The following is a 10467-nucleotide window of genomic DNA, read 5'->3' as shown; positions in this document are numbered from 1 at the left end:
AGCATCAGATTTACAAGTAATGGGGTCAACAGTGGACAGTGGCCCCTAGGAGAAATTTTGATACCTTAGGCCATGTCTGTCATGTATGATTTCTGGAATAAAGGGCCCAATTATGCCTTGAGCTTGTTACTCAAGTTCCTTTAAGTTTAAAACCCATCTAATGCATTTGAGATGATATTAGTTCATAGCAGAAATTAATGGTACATCCATTTGTTACAGTATGTCTTTTTCCCATAGTGTGTTAGGTATGGTGGATGACATATGGTCAGAATATGTCATAATTTTATCTATCTGACCATCTTAATATTTTTGAGTTGTTAACAATAATATTAGGTTGACCTAGGCCTATAAGAGACCAAGGAGTAATAGTCATCTTAAGTACTTGGCAAATCTTTTCCTGAAATATAAGAAACAACCATGCTTATGTCTAGCAAGCCAATTACTTTTCCCCCTGTATTTTAAGTGTTTAGTTGGTTTGGAATATTTAATTTCCTGAACCCAGAAGGCCATATTGCTGGAATCCATACCAGCAGCTCCCTTAGGCGCTGCCCTGCATGAATCTGAATTGTTTTATAGAGAGTTGTACAATAATCTTAATTTCTTTAGTAAAGTCAGGATCAACCTTTACTGGGACAATTTTTATACCTTGTACAGCAGAGGAGTTAGAGCCTATATTTAGCCCCAGTGTCCCTTCTTTGGAGGTCCAGACTCTTGTGTTAAGGCATATAAGTCCATTCCTTAAGCTTCTATATCTCAGACCTCAATAAAAACTTTATCCATAGATCCAATTTAGGCATACATCCTCAGTATCTCTAGGTTATTACTGAGATTCATGTATCATTAATAACATCTAGATGTTTATGTGTTACATTGATCTATCCTAATAACTGGCAATTCATATATCATAAATTATTTTTTAACTTTCCTAAACATTCTCTAAATCTAAACCTTTATATCCCTTTATAAAAACTTTACATCCAAAAGCATCTATGTCATTTTGAAATCTGTTAGGTGAGCTATCTTTCACTTGAAATTGGATAGTAAGGCAAATTATCTTTAAACCTGATAAATGGAAATATAATCTAAATTATCTCAAAGCATAGTTTGGAAAAAACCCTGGCAATAAAGGGTATGACAGTTTTGTCCAAAGCTTAAACATTTTAAATGCTAGGGGGCTAAGTAATGAATTGATTATATGAAATTTAGCATACATAGCATGTACATAAATATGATTTTGTATACGTTAGGGAATTTGATCATTTATGATGATCAAGTTTTAATTTGTATCCTGAAAATTATTTCTAATAGCTTATAGCTTAAATACAACTTATCCTTAACAGTTTACAGTTTAGGTCGGCCAATCAATCAATAAGTTTTATTTCTTAATTATCTTTAATTAAAGTAAACATATTCTTAACAATTTATAAGTTAGTTGCCCTTATAAGCTTAGAACTTTGGTTTTATACCTGTCAGTTTAGCCTTAAAAATATTAAGTTTGTACTGAAGTTATTGTAATGTAGAAACAGGAACTCTTATTCAAAAATATAGTGTATGAGGAGAGTAGCAATTTAATAAATCCTTTAAGGTGTATTATGAAATGAGATAAGCACAATAAAACAGTAAAACAAAGGAGGATTTTTTCCTTTTCTTTTTCTTTTTTTTTTTCTTTCTTTCTTTCTTTCTTTCTTTCTTTCTTTCTTTCTTTTTTTTTTTTTTTTTGTAGCAGCTGCAGCCTGTTTGTCCAGTCTGTATCAAGCCAGATAGCCATGCCACCGGGAATGGCAAGGTGAGGAGAAGGGTGGAGCCCAAGTGAGCTGAGATGCAGATAGCAGATAGTTAGGTTCAGAGAGAAGAAGGCAGATGTTTAGGATTCCGACCCCCAAACGTCTTCAGGGGTCTGATGAATCCATACAGGTCGTAGTAGGGCGTCCCCTAACCAGGACCTGTTTTTTTTTTTTGAAATGGGTTAACTGAAGTTCTTGTACTTGGCCAAGATTTTTGTAAATTACCAAGAACTTAATAGTCAACCCAGAAAAAGGAAAGAGAGAGAAAGAGACATTTTTTAGGAGAGCTGGGAGTTGCCATTAGTTTTTAAATCGGCACTGGCTGTGAGGCTTGCATTGATTTAAATGAAGGCTGCTGGAGCGGAGCTCCTAGTTAGCTGCAGGGCAAGTTTAGGGCTCAAGTTAGCCCTTAGATTCCAGTAGTTTTAGCAAAAAGGACTGTTTGTAGCAGGACGCTGCTGCTACTATGGAGAACATAGTGAACTTCATTAGCTCTGGTTTATGCTCTCAGGAGGTCTGGTAGTGTGAGAATATTGTTACCTCCTTGTAAGACCCTGAATGAAGTAACGGCAGGTTTCTCCCTAAAAGGGAGGGGTTAGAATCTCTGCCGCTTATCATATTCTGATGGTAAATCAATTTCATAAGGTTGGTGGCTTTTAGGGGTCTCCTAAATCTTTCCTTACATTTTTTAGGGGGGGGCTTTATGGAATTAAGATAGTCTTTGCTTCCTTATCTAAGCCTGTAAACAGACTAGAACTGACTGAAATGCCTTTCGTCGCAAGCCTGTGTCCTGTAATTTCTATCAAAAACTGATTCTCTTTTGACTCGTGGACTCATGGTGCAAGAAGGATTTTTTTTTTTTTTTTCGAGACAGGGTTTCTTTGTGTAGCTTTGCGCCTTTCCTGGATCGCACTCTGTAGACCAGGCTAGCCTCGAACTCACAGAGATCCTCACAGATCCTGTGGTTCTGCCTCCAGAGTGCTGGGATTAAAGGCGTGCGCCACCACCGCCCGTCTGCAAGAAGGATTCTTAATAGGGAAGGGAGATATTTAACTATTCACCTACTCACCACAAAGAGGCCTGGGGTTCCTCCCGGTCTGCAGCACCTTTGGTGAGGTCCGTCGGTAGCCGGCACTTCAGGGGTCACCTTTACGACTCCCCGGAGAGACTGCCTCGTCTCTGGACAGCCTCCGCCAAGCACACCACTGTTTTTTGAGTGTGCTTGGTAGATTACTCTTCCTGAGACTGGGTACCCAAGGGCGCCAGGTCTTGTATAATATTAGAGGAACCAGCCTCAATATTATACATCCCAGGGGCTCAGGAGAGAGAACTACTAACGGCGAGGACTATTATCAGGAAATATAATCTCAGCACACCAAGTTCTATAGTCCACTTGCTTTAATTCCTCTGGCATAACATCCTTTATACACAGCTTCAGTTCTGTTCTCATGTCTAGCTCCTTTCTTGCCTGATTTCTCTCTATATTTATCTATTGTCCCTTCTATGTTCTATCTTAATTCCTTCATCTAGTTCTGTCCCTTCTAGGTTCTCATCTATCTAGTTCTTTCCCATATCATCTCCTCTCCCGTCTCCTTCTCTCTCATCTGGCTCTTCCTCATCTTCCATCTCGTTCCTCTAGTACTCTGCTGTAGCCCTTCAATCTACTTCTCTCCCATCTCAGTTTGTTCCTCTCAAGTTCTTACCCATCTCGTTCTTCCATTCTCTTCTCCTCTTCTCTCCTCTCCTGCCCTGGGAGTTCTGGTATATATACACTTACAAGCAGTATTTCCTTAGCAGTGCAAAGCCAGGCTTCCAGGGTCAAATGGAGGGGTGATAAGAATAGGCTTAATTTACACATCCGCCAGGCCTTCTCAAACAGGTAACCTGGATGCTTAAGTCTGTTCTTAGAGAGTACAGAGGTATCTCTGATAAGGTACTTTCCTCCATCCGGTGATGGACCTGGCCGGATGCTACCAATGATAATTACAGGGAGGCTTGAACTGGGAGTTCTGGCTGAGCATAGCTGTTAGCACAGAAGGTTATCTAAATATTCCTAGAAGTGGTTAGGTAAGTAATTAGAGATCTATAAAGTTAGTAAGGTTGTAAGAAAGGAGGGGTCTGAGCTAAATTGTGTAAAGCTATTACTTAATGTCTACCTGACTTGGGCGGTGTCCTCTTGTGAATTTACTGTAAGTCAGGAGACTTGTACGTGGACTGCTATCACTTGTTAGTCTTTGGAAGTTGGGCGCCCCCCTGGGTGGTGTCTCCTTGTGGAATTTATCTTAAGTCAGGAGACTCGCCTGTGGGTTGCTATCACTGTTAATCCTCGGAAATTGGGTGACCACCTGGGTGGTGTTTCCTGTAGTCCTTGAAAGTGGCTAAGGGAGATATCTGATTCCAGAGAAGGCCTTTCCTGAGGCTGTTCTCAAAATGCCTGGAATGTGTATGTCCAGAGAGTGATCAGTCCACACTGTTAGCTCTTCTTAGGGAAAAGTCAATTGGGAAAACTATGAAGGCACACATGATTTTCATAACAGAATACAGCTGATATATAACAAGCCAAGTAACACCAAAAACTCCTTGGGATTTGGCTTCCTCTGGAGGAATTCCCTGATCCCTCCAGGTAGTGACTTTGCCATAACCAGCTGAGTTCTTATGATATATTTCTGCGGCCCGCAAGAGTCTTGCACTTGGGTTCGGTTCCCAGTTCTGTCTAAATCCAGTTCTAGGAGATCTGATGTCCTTCCTGACATCCTCAAGTACAGGGCACACATGGTGCATAGATGACAGAGGCAGGCAGAGTACTCCTCCACAGAAAGTAAGAAAATCTGTGTGTGTGTGTGTGTGTGTGTGTGTGTGTGTGTGTGTGTGTGTGTGTGTGTAAATCCTAATTCATTCATAGGCATCTAAAATGGATTTGCGTCTGTTTTGGGAGGGTTTCTTATGGGTGTTCTGGTGCTGTAAGAGACAGCCTGACACAGCAACACTGTAGAGGAAAACAGGTCATTGGGGATGCTCTATAGAGGGTTATTCAGTCCATTATCATCATGGTGGACACCATGGCTGCGGGTAGGCAGACGTGGTGCTGGAGAGGTAGCCGAGAGTTCTACATCTGCATCTGTAGACAGCAGAGAGAGAACCACTGGGCCTAGCTTGGGCATTTCAAACCCCAAAGCCCACCCACAATGACACACTTCCTGCAAGTGTGTCAAGGCCACACCTCCTGAAGCCATTCCTAAGCATTCAAACATGAGTCCATGGGGCCGTTCTTATTCAAAGCACCGCAGTTGAGTGTGGAGGAACTGAGAAGAGACTGGGTCTCTCTATGTAGTCCTGGCTGTCCTGGAACTCAGTAGATCCACCTGTGTCTGCCTCCCAAATGCTGGGATTAAAGGCGTGTGCCACCACACCTTTAGTCAGATCTCCTGTAAATTTTGAAGAAAGGTCAATTGTTCTACAAATGGCTAGATGCATGTGAATTTTGTAGAATACTTTTGTATGTAATGCTAGCATTTTTATTAAAAAAAGAAAAAGAAAAAACTAGCATAGGGCTGGAAAGATGGCTCAAAGTCAGACTGTGTAAACCATGAATACTGGTCTAGGTGGAAATTTGGTGAACAAGCTGGCACTTTGTGTCTTTAACTATGATAGAAGTGTTTCTAGAATTCTGGCACCAGAATACCATTTCTGTCTTTTATCCTGTCTGTCTTGGTTGCTGGGTGATGCCTCTGAAGGCAGCGGGCATACCCATGGGGCCCAGACATACACGCAGCCAAAACACCCCTACACATCACAGACGGCAGAAAATATTTACAGACCACGACTCTCAAGCTGCTGGGACTAAAGAAATTAATGGTCGGTTTGTTCCTCCCTTCCAGGGCAACCTCCAGCTGCTGCAGAACTGCCTTGCCGTTTTAAATGGAGACACATAGGCCACACTCCGCCTTCTGTTGAAAAGGGCTGCCTTCAAATCTCGTTTGTTTTCTCCATGACTTCCGGCATCTAAGCTCACTGGGAACAACCGATCATCTGGCATGGTGCATCGGCTCTTCTTCCGAGACACAGTGGAGTGGCCCGGCTCACCGGCCGCAGGGCAGCGTCTGCCACCGCACTTGACCTTCCGAGAAGCCCAAAGTCCAACTTCCTCTTTTCTTTAAGTAGCCTGTCTTAACTGTGTTTATTTCGTGCATAGCGATCTGATGGCTGGCGCCTTATTTACCTCTCGCTCACTTGTCCAGTTTTAACATTCTCAAGAGTCCTCGGTCCACACAGATAACGGTTGCCTTTCTGGATTTTTTTTTAAGCATACTGTGCCCTGCGTTCTTTCATGTTATCCGTGTAAACATCTTAATGAGACTTACCTTGAATTAATGAAACGTAAAGTTTTGGGTCAGTTGTGTGAGCTTTATCATTATGGTCGATCTCTGAAGAAAAGCTGATGTGTTCGTATGTTTGCCTTAAACTTGTGAACTAAACCAATATTGTAAACCGCCCAGCGATACCAGCGGCGCTTGGACTCCGTGCTCCTTGTATCGCTCTGGAATTTGGGGTAGCGATAATAAATCTACTCCAGCATTATGCTTTACAGTGCAGGTTTTCTGTTTTCCTCCCCTTCTTTCTTTTGAAAAGGCCGATTGAACCAAGTTCACCGATCGCTTTACCGCAGAGCGACCTGGTCTTCCGGGTGCCCTCCACAGAAGGAGCAGCTGGGCAGAGGCAGACGTCTGCCTTTTCCGGAATGCAGGAGCATCGCACTTCTCTGGGCCCATCCGTAGCTCAGCCAACCGCGTCCCTCCCAGTTACCATGGCAACCATGGCAGCATATTGACTGGCACTGAGGAAAACCCTCTGCTAGAAGGAAGAGCTCTTGAGTTGGTGAGGGAAGTAGATTCCCCGGGACCAAAGTTTGTATGCGGATGGGGTGCCCCGCCCGGGCTCTCTGACAGGCAGAGGACGAGATCCCCGTTGCCAGTGTAAAGTAGGTGGAATGGATTTCTCTGTCTTTTTCCAAGTCCTCTCCCATGTGGAAACCACGGGGATTCGGGCTGGTCTTGCCTGGAACGGGTTCCTAGTTTGTTTACAATTTTCCAAACCGTCTCGCAGGCGGTGGCCCTGACCCCGCCCAGCCTTTCCCAGTGCATGTTCTCTGGCTGGCCGGTGTGCTGGTCGCTGTCCTCTCCGACTGACACGTGTCCCCGTGCTGTTCAGAGTCGGTGTTCCTGGTGTCGTCCGAGAGATCCTTTCTGTCCTTCGTGTCTGTGACCTCCCGTGGTAGAAACGCCCACACGGTGTCCACCAGTGGGTGAGTGCAGGATCAGGAGCCATTGCTTCGGACCCGTCCGACCCTCACCAGCTGCCCCTGTGGCCTCAATCCGGTTTGGGCAAGATTCTCTTGACTGCTCTAAAGGACATGTTGACCTACCTCACAGGGGTGTTGTGAGGATTAATAAATGTTGGTACCATGCTTTGGAAACGTGAAGGTGCTGTGTAAATGCTGAGGGATGGATCGTTGAGGGCCAAATTGTATGAATGTTCTCTCCCCCAGGGGTTATTGTGGGGTTTATTTATTTATTTATTTATTTATTTATTTATTTATTTATTTATTTATTTATTTATTTATTTATTATGTATACAGTGTTCTGTCTGCATGTATGCCTGCAGGCCAGAAGAGGGTGCCAGATCTCATTACAGATGGTTGTGAGCCACCATGTGGTTGCTGGGAATTGAACTCAGGACCTCTGGAAGGGCAGTCAGTGCTCTTAACCTCTGAGCAATCTCTCCTGCTCCCAGTTATTGTGTTTTTGATCAACGCGGTCTCTTGTGGGGAGGAAGTGGAGTAGAGTGCATCCTTAGCCTCTGGTGTCTTTTGTTTTTTTTTACTTATTTACTGTTTAGGGATGCTTTTACCTGACCACTGTCTGTGTACCATGTGTGTGCAGTACCAGAGAAGGGTGGGTGGAGAAGAGGGCATCGGAACATCAAGAACTGGAGCCTCGTTGTAGTTACTGGGAAAGGTACCCAGGTCTGAGGGGAAAGCAAGTCAGGGCCATCAATTGATTGATTTATATCCATCCATCCATCCATCCATCCATCCATCCATCCATCTAATCTATCTTGGTTTTTTGAGATAGGATTCCTCTGTGTAACTTGTCTGTCCTGGAACTCGCTCTGTAGATCAGGCTGGCCTCGAACTCACAGAGATACCTCCCGAGTGCTGATATTAATGGCATGAGCCACCACCACCAGATCCTAACTTACATTTTTAAATGGGTATATACAGTGGTCTCGGGCAGGGATTCAGGAGATGGTCAGAGAACACCACCAGTGAGTCTTACCCCAAGTGGAGTGGGGGGATCAGATTCAGGCTGTCACTGTTGGTTTTCTTGCTTTGTCTCTTTGGAGGCACCACCCGGCTCCCAAATAAATCACAGAGGCTTTTCTTAATTATGAATGTCTGCCTTGAGCTTGGCTTGTTTCTTGCCAGCTTTTCTTAACTTTAATTATCCTGTGTGTCATTCTGGTCACACCTGAACTCCAGCTGCAGCAGGTGTCGTTTCTGGTCACACCCTGATCTCCAGCTGCAGCAGGTGTCATTTCTGGTCACACCCTGAACACCAGCTGCAGCTGACACCGTCTCTGAGTTTGAGGCCAGCCTAGTCTACATAGTAAGTTCCAGGCCAGCCAGGGCTACATAGCTGCTGCTCCCCAACACATCCCCTACTCCTCCCCCTAATGGTTTGGGGGCAGCAAGGTGACTCATTGGGTGAAGGTGACTGCTGCCAAGCCTGACAACCTGAGTTCGATCCCCAGATCCCATGGGGTGGAAGGAGAGAGCTAACTCCCAGAATCGGCCCTTGACCTGGACACGCTCGCTTGCTGTAGCACCCACCTGTGGTCTCTGCCCTACCGGCAGCTCCCCAGCTCCAGGCCTCAGCCTCATTTCCAAGCAGAGCAGTGGGGAGGCGGAAGACTGGGAGCAGGGGCTTTGATTTGTATTTCCCGGCAGATGCTGTCCCGGGCTGCAGCTGCTTTAGCTGGGGTTTTAAAGAGGTGGATACTCTAGACCAGAACGGTCCCCCTGCAGATCCCACAAGATGACTCGGTACCGGGGACGGAGTATTAAAGGGAAGGAAGGAGGAGGGAAGGAAGAGAAAGAAATCACTCCTTCAGTGTTTACCAAATGGTCAGTCAGAGGGTGAGAAGGTGAGCGCACGTGCCCATCGACCTGAGGTCTCCCCCGGTCCACCACAGTCGTCCTGGCCTCCACCCTCCCCCCGCCGCCATAAATATGACGTCAAGCATCAGGACGACTAGGTCCCGACAATTCTCTCGGCTCTGCCTCGCAAGTGTTAGGATGACAGGTGTGAGCGCCACAGCCAGCTTAGTCATGGTTTCTGCTGAGAACTTGCAGCGAACTTCTGTGCGAAAGGAAAGTGGTTCATGGGCCGAGGGTGCAGCTCGGCCGGTGGATGGACCCGAGCGTGTGACCCCAGCAGTGGACGATGGCACCCAGGCAGGATCAGAAGTTTAGGGTCCTCCTAGGCTACGTGGTGCGCTCGGGGAGTCCCTGGGGCCATCGCGGTTGCATGGCCAAAAAACAAAAAACAAAACAAAACAAAAAAAACGCGTGGGGCGGGGCTATGCAAACGAATCGGCGCGCAGTGGCTGCCGGTCCGCGGGCTCGGAGGGCGGCGTCCCGCGCGGTGACGATCCCGTGTGGGTGAGTGTGATGTCCGCGGGGACAAGAAGACCGCGACGGGTGTGGAGGGCGTGGGCGTCGATTGGGTGTGGCGACCGGGGTGACCGTGCGTTAAAGGGGCGCGCGTGTGTAGGGAGAGCGTGCGTGCGTGGCGAACAACTCATACTTACCTGGCAGGGGAGATACCATGATCACGAAGGTGGTTTTCCCAGGGCGAGGCTTATCCATTGCACTCCGGATGTGCTGACCCCTGCGATTTCCCCAAATGCGGGAAACTCGACTGCATAATTTGTGGTAGTGGGGGACTGCGTTCGCGCTCTCCCCTGATCATTGCGGTGCAAAAAAAAGACCGTGTTTTCCTTTACACTGTACGCAAGTGATCCCTCTTCGTTTGTGTTAGTGTGTTTTTAATCTGAGAACACAAGTATCCTTACCGCTTTAACCTCATAACGACCCAGTTTGCGTGGTTCTAGTCCCAGGTTGTTCCTCGAAGAGTGAGACTTCATGAGTGGTAACTAGGAAGTGGTCACCCACTGGCTGTGTGGCCCAACTCCGAGTCCAGCAGGCTCCTTTCCGGTTCTGTACTCCTGGGGTTCTAGAACCATTTTGTGTTAGAGCCAAGGACCTCGCTGTGTCTTGTCAGCTCTTTTCTCCAAGCATCAGCACCCACGTTGTCCGTCCCCCCATCCACCCATCCACCCACTCTGCACAGTGGGCCCCTGCAGTCGGGCCGGGCAGCCCCAGAGAGGAGAGGCAGAGAGTACCTTTTGGGAGACTTCCGGTCCCCATTGGACAGAGGTCAATGAAGGACTAGGACTATGAGACGCGCCACGAAGGATGAGAGGTTTTTGTTTCTGTACTGGAAATCTAGTAGAGTCATTGTATCTAAGGTAAACATTAGAAGGAAACTGCTGTTTTCTGGAAGTATTTAGACCTTGAAGATTAATCGATGTTTAAAACAGTGATTGTTTTCTGTGATTTATA

At 46.2% G+C, this 10467-nt stretch overlaps 1 non-coding gene across 1 annotated transcript; it reads left to right on the top strand.

Moving 5' to 3' along the window:
* The first annotated feature begins 9645 nt into the window (after positions 1-9645).
* On the top strand, positions 9646-9809 carry LOC121822627 (U1 spliceosomal RNA). The gene has a single exon (XR_006063802.1). It is a non-coding gene; the product is annotated as a U1 spliceosomal RNA (small nuclear RNA).
* The last annotated feature ends 658 nt before the right edge of the window (positions 9810-10467 follow it).

Source organism: Peromyscus maniculatus, chromosome 14, assembly GCF_049852395.1.
Source record: "Peromyscus maniculatus bairdii isolate BWxNUB_F1_BW_parent chromosome 14, HU_Pman_BW_mat_3.1, whole genome shotgun sequence".
Taxonomy (NCBI): domain Eukaryota; kingdom Metazoa; phylum Chordata; class Mammalia; order Rodentia; family Cricetidae; genus Peromyscus; species Peromyscus maniculatus.
Note: the sequence above shows the minus strand (reverse complement) of the source record. Positions and strands in the feature narration are given on the sequence as shown.